This window comes from Salvelinus fontinalis, chromosome 21, assembly GCF_029448725.1.
Source record: "Salvelinus fontinalis isolate EN_2023a chromosome 21, ASM2944872v1, whole genome shotgun sequence".
NCBI lineage: Eukaryota > Metazoa > Chordata > Actinopteri > Salmoniformes > Salmonidae > Salvelinus > Salvelinus fontinalis.
This window is the reverse complement of record NC_074685.1, coordinates 26,263,404-26,273,939: the sequence shown is the minus strand read 5'-3', so window position 1 is coordinate 26,273,939 and position 10,536 is coordinate 26,263,404.

Here is a 10,536-nt window from a genome sequence, read left to right as displayed (position 1 = left end):
TGATGAGAGGTCGAAGGAGAACGGCAAGAATTTTGCAAGCTATCAGGAGGGGGCACAAACAAGCAAAGAACAGCGCAGTACAAGAGTAGTGTGCAGAATGGCATCTCGGAACACACAACTAGTCTGTTCTTGTCACGGATGGACTATTACAGCAGACGACCACACCGGGTTCCATTCCTATCAGTTAAAAACAAGAAGAAGTGGCTCCAGAGGGCACGCGATCACCAACACTAGAAAAATGAGGAGTGGTCTGATGAATCCCAGTTCCTGATTCGTCATGCTGATGGCAGTCAGGATTTGGTGTAAGCAGCATGAGTCCATGGACCCATCCTGCCTGGTGTCAACAGTACAGGCTGGTGGGGTGGTTTAATGGTGTGGGGAATATTTTCCTGGCACACGTTAGTTCCCTTGACACCAATTGAGCAATGTTTCAATGCCCCAAATAATTCAGGCTGTTCTGGAGGCACAGGGGGGTCCGACCCACTATTAGATGGGTGCACCTAATAAACTGTCCACTGAGTGTATATGTTAGTATTTGCAGCAGTCTGCTGACCTCCAGTAGTGTACTAGTCAGTGTGCAGCTACACCGGCCTGATCTGCTGCTCCTACACACTTAAACACACTGTCCTCACACATCACATCACTGGGCTGCCCGGCCTGCCTACCCCATGGTGCAGCAATGCCACTGCTTCAAAGTGTCCAAGTATCATCTAACCAACAGAGAAAGGCACAAGAGACTGTTTATGCTTCTTTCCAGCATTTTGTCATTCCTTCTCCCCTGGCACAATTACATCAACACCAGTCACTGATCACAAATGACAATCATGGGACCCGGGCCAAGACCGTCCTGGAATATTGCCGATAGAAAAATATTCTGCCACCACAAAAACATGGTAATTATATTTTAATTGTTTTGAATCTAACTTGGGTCCTTTAAGGGGGAGGTAAAGTTTTTTTGTTTATGTTTTGAACATTGTATGATATTCCAAAAGGGAAAAAACACAGGCTTGAAGCTAGCATAAAAGTCAACCAAATGCAAATGTATGATAAGTAAGATAATTGAGGTTCTGAAAAATACATGTTCCTGAAATTAAAAATAACTTATTTTGTTTGGTAGGAATTGTTGTCCATTGTGTTTAATGTTTTTGTGGCTCTAAAGAAACTAATTTGGAGAATAAAATGTGTTTCCCCCCCTGATATGTCCTTTAACCAAAAGTCCCTGGCACACATGTCAGCTGTACCAATATGGGAGACATGGAAGATACTGTACCACATGCACCACCTCAGGTCAACCTAAATCAATTCAATGTGTCAACCAAGTGGACCTAACCACCACTGGCTGGACTAACTCTGTATAGGATTACATTAACAAAAGGTAACATTGAGCTACACTGTCTCTTAGTACTAGAAAATGTTGTATTTCCAGATGAGAACTCATGGATATACTGAGAGAGGCATGCTGTTAAAGTTAGACTCGGCGATATGACGTACAAAGTAAACAGCATAGCGGGTCAATTTCCTCAACAACTAAGAGCGCTGAAGCGCGAGTGTAGACTTTTCCGCTGTTTTGGTCCTGTACCTACCACACTGTAACAGCGTGAAGCAAACCTATGGTCCTGTACCTACCACACTGTAACAGCGTGAAGCAAACCTGTGGTCCTGTACCTACCACACTGTAACAGAGTGAAGCAAACCTGTGGTCCTGTACCTACCGCACTGTAACAGCGTGAAGCAAACCAATGGTCCTGTACCTACCACACTGTAACAGCGTGAAGCAAACCTATGGTCCTGTACCTACCACACTGTAACAGCGTGAAGCAAACCTGTGGTCCTGTACCTACCGCACTGTAACAGCGTGAAGCAAACCAATGGTCCTGTACCTACCACACTGTAACAGCGTGAAGCAAACCTATGGTCCTGTACCTACCACACTGTAACAGCGTGAAGCAAACCTGTGGTCCTGTACCTACCACACTGTAACAGCGTGAAGCAAACCAATGGTCCTGTACCTACCACACTGTAACAGCGTGAAGCAAACCTATGGTCCTGTACCTACCACACTGTAACAGCGTGAAGCAAACCAATGGTCCTGTACCTACCACACTGTAACAGCGTGAAGCAAACCTGTGGTCCTGTACCTACCACACTGTAACAGCGTGAAGCAAACCTATGGTCCTGTACCTACCACACTGTAACAGCGTGAAGCAAACCTGTGGTCCTGTACCTACCACACTGTAACAGCGTGAAGCAAACCTATGGTCCTGTACCTACCACACTGTAACAGCGTGAAGCAAACCTGTGGTCCTGTACCTACCACACTGTAACAGAGTGAAGCAAACCTGTGGTCCTGTACCTACCACACTGTAACAGTGTGAAGCAAACCTATGGTCCTGTACCTACCACACTGTAACAGCGTGAAGCAAACCTGTGGTCCTGTACCTACCACACTGTAACAGAGTGAAGCAAACCTGTGGTCCTGTACCTACCACACTGTAACAGTGTGAAGCAAACCTATAGTCCTGTACCTACCACACTGTAACAGAGTGAAGCAAACCTGTGGTCCTGTACCTACCACACTGTAACAGCGTGAAGCAAACCTGTGGTCCTGTACCTACCACACTGTAACAGAGTGAAGCAAACCTGTGGTCCTGTACCTACCACACTGTAACAGCATGAAGCAAACCTGTGGTCCTGTACCTACCACACTGTAACAGCGTGAAGAAAACCTGTGGTCCTGTACCTACCACACTGTAACAGTGTGAAGCAAACCTATGGTCCTGTACCTACCACACTGTAACAGAGTGAAGCAAACCTGTGCACTTGCATAGAGCAAAGTCTTGCCTCTCGCTCATCACAATATCTGCGGTGCTGCATCTGAGACATGGTTCACATGGAGACAGCAGCCAGTTCAGGGTGGGAGTCGTAGACACATTCAGACTTAGCCAGGGCCTGAGAAATTAAATGGGGGTATGCTTGGAGAGTTTTACCACATAGTAAGCAAACATAATTGATATTGAGTACAATATCTATTCACTATCCCTGTTTAGACACAGTGACTTCGAAATGCACACACATTATTTTTTATTCTGTTATGAGGAATTTCCTCAGTACCCAAAAACATTTCAGCATATCATTTGAATAAAAGGAAAAAGGAATGTAATTCAGCTACTTAAATATTGCAATGTTTTTTTTTTACTGTAAGGTGACAGTAGTTGACCTCCCAACCCCGAACCCTGACCTCCGGCCAAACTTGGTAGTCCACCAAGTGAACCAGAAAAAAATAAACAATAAACAGACTGCCTCAGCAATGCTTAGAGAGGTAGCCTTTCACTATCTCATTCATAAAACATGTAGAGTTGTCCCACCCATCTGGGATACCTACTTCACCCTGCGCACACGCACACACACACCCTGGGACCTTCCTGTACTTTCTGTTCACCCATGACTGCTTGGCCACACACGACTCCAACACAATCATCGATTTTGCTGACGACGCGAATGTGGTAGGCCTGATTACCAGCGACGATGAAATAGCTACAGGGAGGAGGTCAGTGACCTGGCAGTGTGGTGCAAGGACAACAACCTCAACCCTCAATGTCAGTAAGACCAAGAAGAAGATCTTCGACTACAGGAAATGGAGGGCCAAGCACGCCACCATCCACGTCGATGGAGCAGATCGAGAGCTTCAAGTTCCTGTGTCCAAATCACTAAGGATTTAAAATGGTCCACGCAACAGCGCCTCTTCCCCCTCATGAGGTTGAAAAGATTTGGCATGGGCCCTCAAATCCTTAAAAAGAGGTTCTTGAGAGCTTGTTGACTGGCTGGATCACTGCTTGGTATGGCAACTGTACTGCCCTCGATCGCATGGCGCTTCAGAGGGTGGTGCAGACAGCCCATTATATCACTTGGGGCCAAGCTCCTTGCCATCCAGGACCTCTATATCAGGCGGTGTGAAAGGAAGGCCTGAAATTATTAAAGACTCATGCCACCCAAGCCATAGACTGTTCTCTCTTCTTCTGCATGGCAAGTGGTACCAAAGCAACAAGTCTGACACCAACAGACTCCTGATAAGCTTCTCCAAGCCATACGACTGCTAAATAGCTAACAATATGGCTACACTGACTATCTGTCACAACCTGATCTGTTTCACCTGTCTTGTGCTTGTCTCCACCCCCTACCAGGTGTCTCCCATTTTTTCTATTATCCCCTGTGTATTAATACCTGGGTTTTCTGTCTGTCTGTTGCCAGTTCGTCTTGTCTCGTCAAGTCGTCACAGCGTGTTTTCCGTGTGTTACCAGTTCTCAAGTTCTTGTTTTCTAATCTTCCCGGTTCCGACCTTTCTGCCTGACCTGAGCCTGCCTGCCGTTCTGTCCCTTTTTGACTCTTCCTTGGACTATGAACCTCTGCCTGCCCCTTTGTTAAAATAAATATTCTGAGAACCGAACTATCCGCCTCCTGTGTCTGCATCTGGGTCATATCCTAAGTCGTGATACTATCTGCATGGACCTTTTTATTGTATTTAAAAATGTTGCCCTGACTCTATGCACACTCACAGGACTCTTCTCACACTCCAACACACACACATAACATGCACAGATGTTCACACTGACTCTACACACACGCACACACACACACTCACATACAATCATCAAATACACTGATGCTACTCTGTTTATCATATATCAGAATGCCTAGTGACCTTACCCCTGTGTCAGGGGTTCCAAAACCTTTTTTGGGCCACGACCCCATTTTGATATCTGAAAATTCTCGCCATCCCAACCATGTGAAAATAATTATGTAATTAACAGTCAGTGTTTACTTTTATATTTGGGGCTGTGGCAGTCAATTCAAAAACATTCTAACAGTATTTCTGGTTGTCTTCTCAACTCACCATAACATACTTTTAATGTGGGGATGTGACAGTCAATTGCAAATCAGTCTGACATAAGAGAAATGATCACACCACCACTAATGAGATGGGTGTGCTTGATGCATGTCGCGTCAGAGCTTCTCAAAGTCATGGGTGTGGTCGACAGTGCGCACCTCATCACTGCTGTCACATCCAAACTGGATCGTTATTTGGATGAGAGCACTGATGGTGCTTTCAAGACAAATGGGAACTCTGAAAAATACGAGGTCAATTCATGACGTCAGTGATCTTCAGGTTGGAAAGTCAGAGCTCTAGAAAGAGGCCTGAGTTCCGAGTTGAAGACCTTTCTAAAATATTTTTTCCCAGTTGTCTTGAACGAACTGAAGTCAGAAGTTGGAGATTTCTGAGTTCCCAGTTGTTTAAAATGCAGCATTAATGCTCAGAGGGAGACAGGCAGGGTATTCACTTTGAGTCAGGAACCAAAACTCCTCCGTAGTGACCCGTGAACGCATTCGGTCACATGACAGCTCGATCAGGTATTCAAACTCTCATACCGGCCTGTCAACTTAGCCAGGATCACAGTCAAACGGATTGGGAAGTAGGTCCCAGAGTGCTCTTCCAAGCATTGGAGGTGAGCAGTCATCACTTGTGTGGGACACTTCCTGATGCTGTTTTTTGTTTACAAAAACATGCACAGCTGGGGGAAGAGGCATGGTTGGCTTTTGAAAGACTCTCTCCAATAAGAATTCTTTCTTCTGAATCTACTGATTCAGTCACTCATCTGTAAAATGTTTTTGTATTTCCTCTGCATGCTTGCTTTCAGTTTGTTCAGTTTTCCAAATATGTCTGTTACATACAGTAGGCAAGGAGACACATTTTATTTTCATTACACAGAAAGTCAACCGAGTCCGTTGTTTTTACATCCATTGTGAATGACAACAGTTCCTCTCTCAATGTGAAAAATCTTTCCAACATTCCCCCTTGATAACAACCAAACCTGAAATAGTCATGCTCTGATCCCATATCTCCACATAGTTTTGCAAACAGGCGTGTGTGCTGTGGATGTGGTTTGATGTAGTTTACAATTGAAGTTACCTGCTGCAGTATGTCTCCAAGTCCTATGCTCAGCCCTTTTGGCGACGGTTGCTCTCGGTGTATCTACAATGCGTCCATATGGCAGAGGGAGACACATTCATAACTAAAGTGTAGAGGATTGCCTGCCGTACCTGCCATAGATGGAGCCCCAGTCAATATATCCACGAAGCACACTGAACATCCCCTGTGCCGTTTCATGCTCAGGAATCGTGAGACAGACCATGTCCTCGTGAATAGCATTCCCCGACATGTAGAGAACAAAAGTTAATGCATGGGCATCTCGGCCCTCACAGCTAATGTCTATCTGGGGAGTTTTTGAGTTCAGTCAGTTTCCTCTTGATTGCTAGCAATATAATAGCATACATTCTTTGTTAAACAGTGTTATCTGACAAAGGTATTATTGATGTGAGTTGATGTAATCCATTTCATTTTTTTTTTATGAGCTCAATGCGCACATTACAGTTCTGTGGAGATAAATCAGATCAAGCCCAAACTGTGCAATGTAGTAGGGAGTTTCCAACAGGTCAATATTTTACATAATTTAGCACAGAAAACGTGGTAATTAACTACAAAGATGATAATTCATTGCGTGCCTACTTGTCCGGTCTGTGTTTCTTTTATGCCTGCTATGTAAAAGATACAGATGCACAATTGAGAGTTATTTCTACCTGAAAATACATTATCTAAGTGATTGATAGTTGGTTTTGAGCAGTCATAAAAGCATGCCTTATTTACTTTGAAGAACTACTAAAATAGGGATTTTGTCACAACAAAGACAGCTGCTCTATAGAGATGAGATGATAACTTTGAATGATCTAATAAAGTAATGAAGTAGTGCATTTAATTAAACAAATAATAATAATATAGATTTTTTATAATCGAACCGAAACCGAACCGACCTCAAAAGGTACTATGTGGTCCCGTGTGGCTCAGTTGGTAGAGCATGGCGCTTGCAACGCCAGGGTTGTGGGTTCAATTCCCACGGGGGGACCAGGGTTCAATTCCCACGGGGGGACCAGGATGAATATGTATGAACTTTCCAATTTGTAAGTCGCTCTGGATAAGAGCGTCTGCTAAATGTAAATGTACTAATCGCCCAACAATAAAATATGGCATTGACCCTGGAATTGACTGTATTTAGCCGACTTTCTCGTGTTCTTGTTTCTATTTCTCGTGTGTTTTTGTTCTACTCTAGTTTGATATAACGATATTGATTACTGCATCTTTGGGAAAGAGCTGGCAAGAAAGGCATTTCACTGCACGTAACAATAAAACTTGAAACACCCATCCACCCATCCTCTGTCTGCTGATGACAATAGCATCCATTGAGGAACCTGATGGTTCCACACCATGAAAAAAGCCTCCAAAGAGCATGAAAGTCACGTGGAACCGTGACTCTAGTCCATAAACGTTGAAAAACCTGCTAGCAGTAGACATTATGACCATAGTTTCCCCCTTAGAGGGCATGAAACTGAACTGTTGCATGTGATGTGAAGCGGAAGCAGGTTTATGGAGTTGGCTTGTCCTTTGGAGTTCAGCCCAGGGAATAGAGAGAGGGATAGACTTGAAAGAAGGTTGAGGTTCTCTGATCACAGTTTCTGCCAACCCTTTTCATGGAGGTCATAACGGGGGAACAATGATATGCACTATAAGGCTCTAAATCTGACATCCTTGATCATTCCAAAAATTACTATTATACTAGAATCTGAAAAATGTTCCCAAAACACAAAAACTGTCCTGTCATGCTGATAATTATAGAATGTTTGTACAAAACATTTGCTTTATGTTGCAAGAATGTTCCGAGAACACATATAATCTGTTCTTTAAAGGTTCCCAGAATGTTTCCTTAGGTAGTGCGAAAAGTCTGGTGGGAACAGTGTGGGGACTTACTTCACAAAAGATATGTTCCCCAAACACAAAAAAATGCTGCCCAGTTGTGTGGATGATTCTACAATGTTTATTTTAGGGTGCAAAAAAACATCCACATGATGTTACAAGAACGTTCCCAGAACACATTTCGTCTGTTCTTTAAAGGTTCCCAGAATGTTTCATTAGGTTGTGGTAACATTGTGGGGGCATGACAAGAAATGTTCTCCAAACACAAAAACTATCCAATTGTGCTGATTATTACAATGTTTCTATAAGGTTGCAAAAAACATTTGCCTGATGTTGCAAGAACATTCCCAGAACATATTTTAGTTTTCTTTAAATGTTCCTAAAACGTTACTTTAGGTTGTGAGAAAATTGTGAGTGTATGACAAGAGGTAGGATTCCAAAACACAAAAACTGTTTGGTTGTGCTGACATTCAGATAATATTTGTATCACTGTGCACAAAACGTTCCGTTGATGTTGCAAGAATGTTGACAGAACAGCATTTTTGCATTCTTTAAACGTTCACAGAACATTGTGGGTACATTACAAGAGATAGGTTCCGTAAACACGCAAATATGCTCAGTTGGGATGAAATTCATACAATGTTTAAGTTGCACAGGATATTCTCTTAATGTTGTAAGAATGTTGACAGACACCTGGTCTAAGTTCTTTAAAGGTTCCCAGAACATTTAATTAAGTAATGGTAGTTGTCTGAGATGTTTCAAGAATATTCTTGTGAAATTGACAGGCAGTAGGTTGCACAGAACATTCCAACAATTTTCCACAATTTCCAAATGTCAATTTTTATGACGTTCATAGCATATTTGTTTTAAGTTGAACATAATACTACATTCACACACACACACACACACACAGTGCCTTCGGGAAGTAATCAGCCGTTAGAGCCTTATTTTTTTTTTAAATCCTCAGCAATCTGCAGACAATACCCCATAATGACAAAGCGAAAACAGTTTTTTAGAAATGTTTGCAACTGTATTCAAAATAAAAAAACGGATACCTTATTTACATAAGTTTTCAGACCCTTTGCTATGAGACTCGAAATTGAGCTCAGGTGCATCCTGTTTCCATTGATCATCCTTGAGATATTTATATAACTTGATTGGAGTCCACCTGTGGTAAATTCAATTGATTGGACATGACTTGTAAAGGCACACACCTGTCTATATAAGGTCCCACAGTTGACAGTGCATGTCAGAGCACAAACCAAGCCATGAGGTGTGTCGAAACAGGATTAGTGGGACTAACATTTGTTTTTCAACAGGACAATGACGCAACACACCTCTAGGCTGTGTAAGGTCTATTTGACCAAGAAGGAGAGTGATGCAGTGCTGCATCAGATGACCTGGCCTCCACAATCACCCGACCTCAACCCAATTGAGATGGTTGGGGATGAGTTGGACCACAGAGGGAAGGAAAAGCAGCCAACAAGTGCTTAGCATATGTGGGAACTCCTTCAAGACTGTTGGAAAAGCATTACAGGTGAAGCTGGTTGAGAGAATGCCAAGAGTGTGCAAAGGATGGCTACTTTGAAGATTCTCAAATAACATATATTTAGATTCGTATTTTTGGTTACTACATGATTCCATATGTGTTATTTCATAGTTTTGAGGTCTTCACTATTATTATACAGTGTAGAAAATACTACAAATAAAGAAAAACCCTCGAATGATTATGTGTGTCCAAACTTTTGACTGTCATTGTATGTCAACACTCCTTCAAATTAGTGGATTCTGCTATTTCAGCCACAACCGTTGCTTACACGTGTATAAAATCGAGCACAGCCATGCAATCTCCATACAAAAACATTGACAGTAGAATGGTCTTACAGTAGCATGGCCTTACTACTTTTAACAGGTCACCGTCATAGGATAGCACCTTTCCAACAAGTTAGTTCTTTAAATGTATGCCCTGCTACAGCTGCCCCGGTCAACTGTAAGTGCTGTTATTGGGAAGGGAAAACGTCTAGGAGCAATAATGGCTCAGCTGAGAAGTGGTAGGCCACAAAATCTCACAGCACAATAACTGTTCATTTGGAGCTTCAGGAAATGGGTTTCCATTGCTCAGCAGCCACACACAAGCCTAAGATCACCATGCGCAATGCCAAATGTCAGCTGGAGTGTTATAAAGCTTGCAGCTATAGGACTGGAGCAATGGATACACATTCTCTGGAGTGATACATCACTATTCACCATCTGGCAGTCCGACGGGCTAATCTAGTTTTGGCGGATGCCAGGAGAACGCTACCTGCCCCAATGCATAGTGCCAACTGTAAAGTTTGGTGGAGAAGGAATAATGGTTTGGGGCTGTTCTTCATGGTTCGGGCTAGGACCCTTAGTTCCAGTGAAGGGAAATGTTAACAATACAGTATACAATGGCATTCTAGAGGATTCTTTGCTGCCAACTTTGTGGCAACAGTTTGAGGAAGGCCCTTTCCTGTTTCAGCATGACAATGCCCCCGTGCACAAAGCGAGGTCCATACAAAAATGGTTTGTCGAGATCGGTGTGAAAGAACTTGACTGGCCTGCACAGAGCCCTGCCCTCAACCCCATCGAACACAGTTGGGATGAATTGGAACGCCGACTGCGAGCCAGGCCTAGTCTGTGCCCGATATCACTAATGCTCTTATGGCTGAATGGAAGCAAGGACCTGCAGCAATGTTCCAATATCTAGTGGAAAG